Source organism: Mytilus galloprovincialis, chromosome 11 (genome assembly GCF_965363235.1).
Source record: "Mytilus galloprovincialis chromosome 11, xbMytGall1.hap1.1, whole genome shotgun sequence".
Lineage (NCBI taxonomy): Eukaryota > Metazoa > Mollusca > Bivalvia > Mytilida > Mytilidae > Mytilus > Mytilus galloprovincialis.
Genome location: NC_134848.1, coordinates 42,621,015 through 42,627,014, shown reverse-complemented (window position 1 = coordinate 42,627,014; position 6,000 = coordinate 42,621,015). Strand labels below are relative to the sequence as shown.

At 35.1% G+C, this 6,000-nt stretch overlaps 1 long non-coding RNA gene across 1 annotated transcript; it reads left to right on the top strand.

Annotated features, from left to right (window-relative positions):
- The first annotated feature begins 877 nt into the window (after positions 1 to 877).
- Positions 878 to 4,606, top strand: LOC143052201 (uncharacterized). Its single transcript, XR_012971030.1, has 3 exons — positions 878 to 1,985; positions 2,722 to 2,861; positions 3,961 to 4,606. It is a non-coding gene; the product is annotated as an uncharacterized LOC143052201 (long non-coding RNA).
- Positions 4,607 to 6,000: the final 1,394 nt, after the last annotated feature.

The following is a 6,000-nucleotide window of genomic DNA, read 5'->3' as shown; positions in this document are numbered from 1 at the left end:
AACGAAATAAATATTTGATCCGTTCTCAAGTTTTCATCTGGATACCATCATGGGACGGTCAGACAGATGGTGAAGTAAAATAAAAAAGACAAAAGTGTGACAAATGGCCGAACAAAACAGTATGGCTGTCCTCACCATGGCTGGTGGGACCAACAGTCAGCAGTTTATGTTTAATAACAGACATGTGCTTTGGGCATTTTATTTTATCAGATCTACCATACTAATTAAGAAATGATTGATGCAAGCTATACTTTATTGTAGTGTTAACAAGGGTAGTAGGCCTTATATTCTTGATTATATTAGCCCGAGCGATATAGTCCAGCAGCTAAGTCCAATATTTTGGGACAATTGATTACTTTGTGTTAAAAGCATGAAACTTTGCACAGTGTTAGTTATGATGCTTATAAAATATTTTTAGATATGGAGCAATAAAAAAATATTCCATAATGGCCGCCAATTTCACTATGCCAAGTTTCATGCTTTTACCATAAAGTGATCAATTATTCTGATATCCGCTGGACTAATAGTGAGGGCTAAAATAACACGAATATAATGACTACCCATGTGATAACTACAATAAAGTATAACTGCATCAATTATTTCGATTCTGATTAGAACACGTAAGGTTATTTCTATGTCCGATTTGTAGAAGCGTAGGGCGTTTGAGTAGGCTCTTCCACGAACCTCCCTTTTTTGGAAAATGACGCTTCAGCGTTTTGTTCCGATACTATTGACCTGGACTTCCATTACATTTCTCTACCTACCGCGCTTGGTTCGTATTTACTTTCTATTACATTTCTCCGTCTACCGCGCTTGGTTTCGTATTTACTATTTTACATACAAACTGGAATCTGCTGTATTAGGCCCAAGACCACAATTAATGACCCTACTTTTCGTTGTTCACGAATATAGTTCCCTTTAATTAAAGTGTATTTTTTCTTTATTTTTTTTCTTTGCCTTTTTCATTCATTTGTTAGTTTTTCTGGGGTGGAAATGAAAGAAGAGAGGTGAAATAACTTTTTGTTGAAGGTATTTTAACTGATTTTAATATGGAAAGAGTGATTAGGTCAAGTGCAAAAAGGTAATATTTACAGTTTTCGGAACATCTCTTGACTTGTCCATAGGGGTATGGATGTGTATTGGCTAAATTTGTAAGTTACATCAGAGCAATCTTTCTGAATTTTGGATATGTTTTTGGACTAGTACTATACATTACACACACAAAAAATTTGACAAAAAGATTAGGTACATTTTTTTTAATGAGACAAAAAGTTATAAAGAACTAATAGAGGAATTAATTGTGGTCTGTGGCCTAAGAGGCAGATACCCAAAATCTTGAAAATGAAGAAAGGGCCAACTTTTTTGGCAGAAAGTCACTGCATATGATAAATATTATTGGTTTATTGTATTTTTATTTCATATCAATCCCTAAACTGGTTACATTATGCAATTTAAGGCAATTTTGGCCATTTTGATGCAATAATAGCCCTTTGACCCCAGTTTCAGCCCTTTCTGGCAATAATGTTGGACCCTATTTATATTTTATATTATATTACTACTCTATTGTCTTACAAAACATCACATCTCCAAAATGGATGCATTTTATCTGAAATATAGTCAGAAATTAACAGAAAGCTCTGCACCTGGCTATAATGGGCAATGTCAAATTTGGACAGGTTTATGTACACCTAATGGCAAATATGGAGTTATTAATTGTAAATTTCCAGATGCCAGGGGTTGGAGACAAATGCATGTGCACAGGCTTGCCTACATGGTGCATCATCAGAATATTATTATTGATAAAACTGATGATGTTTCGCACCTGTGCCACAATTCGAAATGCATAACTGTCGAACATCTGTCGTTGGAACCTCATGGTTTCAACAACAGCCGACAGTCATGCGTTTCAACCAGTTCCTGCTTGGGCCACCCAGATCCCCTCCCTCCATGCAGAGTGGAGTTGAAAATGGACAATAATAATTTGGGTAAATTGATTATCGGGTACTTCTTTATTTTTATTTTACTTCTTTTTTTTCTGGGGTGGGCCAAAATTTATATTTTCTTTTTATCAAAATGGGAGAGAAAAAAAAAAGGAAAAGAAATTTTGAAACTACTGTACAACAACCTCAGATTCTTTTTTTGATATTTGGGTGGCCCTAAAAAGGACCTTTTATGATTCTGTTTGCTGGTGGCTCTGGTATCTCAGTCTGCAGCAGGTGTAGGTAACTTTGGTTTGCAGTAGCTGTCATGGTCTTGGAACTGTAAGGCAGGCTGTGGATCTAGTTGACCTTTGCAGTAGTAGTCATGCTTTTTGTTCATTTCTCTCCATGTCTTGTGCTCTGCAAGCCTTTCTGCATTTTGCTGTAATCTCCTTTTTTGAACTTCTGGTCTAAGTACGTAATCTTGGTTATATTGAAAGTCAGTGTCCATTTTCTTGAGGTAACGTTTACTTCGTTCTGAAAGTTCTACTCCTAGATTTGTACATTTAACTTGTGTCGAGGTTCCCGGCATATTGTTGTTTCTATGTACTCCTGAAGCAAGTCTTCCTTCCATATTTTTGGAGTAAATAACATTCTTGGGCAAATTAACACTCAGTGCTCTATGAACTCCTTCATTCTTGTTTGTATTGTCATAAAGTTTCATGCTTTCAAGAGCTGCTGTAGTTAATTTCATTTTCAGGATTTCTTGAAGTAAAAATTTATCTGTTTTATCCATTTGCAGGGCAGTGATCTGGTATGTAGACAAGTACTGTGAACGACTCCACCAGTTGAGTGCATCATCACCTTTACAGACAATGGAATATTCATGACACTGGGTGCAATCACCACCATAGCAGCGGAGGGTAGCATCGAGCACTTTTGGTAAGTCTTTGCTTATTTCAGTTATGTTTTTGTCATATTTCTCCATCAGCTTGTTTAATATCATGGAGCATCTGCACTTTAGATCTTTGCTAAACACTGTCTTAAGTTGTTTATTTTCCTCTTTGGTTTTACCATGGAACATTCCCGGGCTGTATTGAGCTCGCAAAGAGGCCCTGAATTGAGACTGTCCCAAATGTACATGGTCTGCCAGTCTTTCTACTTTCCACATTGGTTCCACAGCTGTAAGGGCTTCTTCAATACCTTTAGCTGAACGTCCATCTCCATCTGTGGTCACATACCGTACCAGACATTTCTGGAGTCCTATCTGGTTTCCAATCTCTTTTCCCAGCTCGAACTCTGACAGGGCAGCAGCTCTGTATAAATGTGCTGTACAGTCTTCATGACCAGGACATTCTATTGGAAAGCCTTTCCCTCTAAGCCAAGCCCCTCTCCAACACATCTTATTCTGTACAACAGCAGCTACAATAAACTTTCTATCTGTAATTGTTTCTATTCCCAGTGCAAAAACTTGAGTCGCATTCTGACCAGGCTTCTTTTTACTAACTATTGTGTTGCTGTTGTATCGTGCATCCACAGTTATGTTAATTTCATTTTCTGGGACTCCTCGCCTCCTGTTCTCTTCTTTTACTAGTTCCAGTTTCTGTGCCATGTCTGTTTTGTTCAGCTTGACCATTTCAGCTGCTACTTTGCTGGATGTGCGTTGCATACTGCTTCTACATGGTGGGGGTGTGTCCATTCCTGCAAGTAGTTGCTGCACTGTTGTATTTCCAATTGGGCAGTCCTGCAAAGCGGATGCTAGGGCTACATTTGGTTGTCCTGGGTTGGGTCCTGGTTTGCCATTATCTATTTCCTTGTACATCTTCATTCTGTCTCCAATAAAACCACAATTTATGCATTTCAAGGTATACTGCCAGCAAGTTCCCCACTTTTTCTGTTCATGATAGTCAGAAATAAACTGAGGACAGGATGGTGAGTCCACTTGGTGCTTATAAATATTAGTGTTGATCAAGCTAATTGTTAGTTGACTGTCTATATACCTCATGCCAGAATGTAATATTTTACTTTCTTCTCTTTCCAGGTCAGCAGTAGCTTGTGGTCGAAGAGTACAGATGTGACCAGTTGCCTCTTTGCAGTCTGGAGATTGTAAAGTTTGCCGCACATAGGAAGTACATGCACCAGCTGAATCCGGCATCTGTTTTGACGTCAGGCCTTCACTTTTAACCTTTGTGCCAGCTTGGAACCAACTAGGATTTCTGGAAGAGTTGTCTTTCTTTGACCTTTTCCTGCCTTTGGAATATGGGGTATAACCTTTAGTGAACATTTTGAAGAGTTAAACTGTATCAGTAATATCGCAACTTGGACTAATGACATAAACTTTGGACATCCTTATATTTATAATCAAGTGGTGTACCACATCTGCTTTGATGTACATTTTTCCTTTGATGCAATCTGTGGTGTGGTGTTCCAGAGACCACCTTCAGAGGCAACTCTGAATTAACAGTGTTTTCTTAGCAGTATCCAGTTGAGCCAATTATTCTATTATCAGGGGTCCAGATTAAGATTGTTTGATCAAAATCTTTGAAAATATGTTACTGAACAATATTTGAGTAATCAATTTAACAAGAAGCATTTGGATTTTTTTTATTAATTTTTTTAAATAACTTTTGTTGTCAAAATGTCATATATCTTATATATCTTTTAAATAAAAATTTTCCTTACTGAAATCTTTTATAAAATTAAAATTCTTTATGGATAAAAATAAACAACAAGGAAAGCTTCACTAAAAAGTTTATTTCAGTCTGATATTTCAAGTAATAAAGAAATTACACTAGTTTGAAATTTTCTTTACATGTAATGTGACCTGAGGTTACATGTGAATATTGGTACCTCAGGTAAACAGGCCAAGTACCTGTGAAATTTGTCTAATGAGTGTTTATGTTATATTTTACTTATTACAGATAAGATAAGCAATTTTTTAAGATAAGTTTTGAAAGTAAATTCTCTTTATAAATATTTTTAATGGAATTTAATTCATGTTCAGTCTTGGTATATTAACTAAATTTAGAAGTATTTAAGAAAAAAAAAAATTTTTATTCAAAAAACTGAATTTTTGATAAATTTTCTTTCAGAATCTAGAAATGTAACCATTTAGCTACTATATACAGTTTACTTTTTTAAGATATCATGTTTAACAAGAAAGTTATTAAACTTTTACTTTTCCTAGTAGTTACATGTTTTAAAAGTTTCATGCCAGAAAATACCTAGAATTATCAACATGAGGGTAGTGTTATTAAAACTATCAGAACTGCAATATTTCTTGTCGGATTGATTTGATATTTGGTATGCTAGTTCGATATAGAATAAGCTTAATGCGTGCCATTTTTTGGGGTATTATATTGAAGTTTAAGGGTCTAATAGGCCCAAGACCACAATTAATGACCCTACTTTTCGTTGTTCACGAATATAGTTCCCTTTAATTAAAGTGTATTTTTTCTTTATTTTTTTTCTTTGCCTTTTTCATTCATTTGTTAGTTTTTCTGGGGTGGAAATGAAAGAAGAGAGGTGAAATAACTTTTTGTTGAAGGTATTTTAACTGATTTTAATATGGAAAGAGTGATTAGGTCAAGTGCAAAAAGGTAATATTTACAGTTTTCGGAACATCTCTTGACTTGTCCATAGGGGTATGGATGTGTATTGGCTAAATTTGTAAGTTACATCAGAGCAATCTTTCTGAATTTTGGATATGTTTTTGGACTAGTACTATACATTACACACACAAAAAATTTGACAAAAAGATTAGGTACATTTTTTTTAATGTGGCAAAAAGTTATAAAGAACTAATAGAGGAATTAATTGTGGTCTGTGGCCATTATCATTTTTGTGTAGTAATCAACCGGGAACCAGTTTACATACCTCCGGTCCTTCTTATTACCAAAAAGATCGAAGTGTTACCAACCAATGTTGTTAAGGTACTCATAAATCTATTTGTATACCTTTATTGATTATGTGAAGTAAAATTTAAACATTGTTAAAACATTAAAGATATATAATTAATCGGGGAAAACTTGATAGTCTTTTCGTTTTACAAACAATTGCTTTTTTATAAGAACATATAATG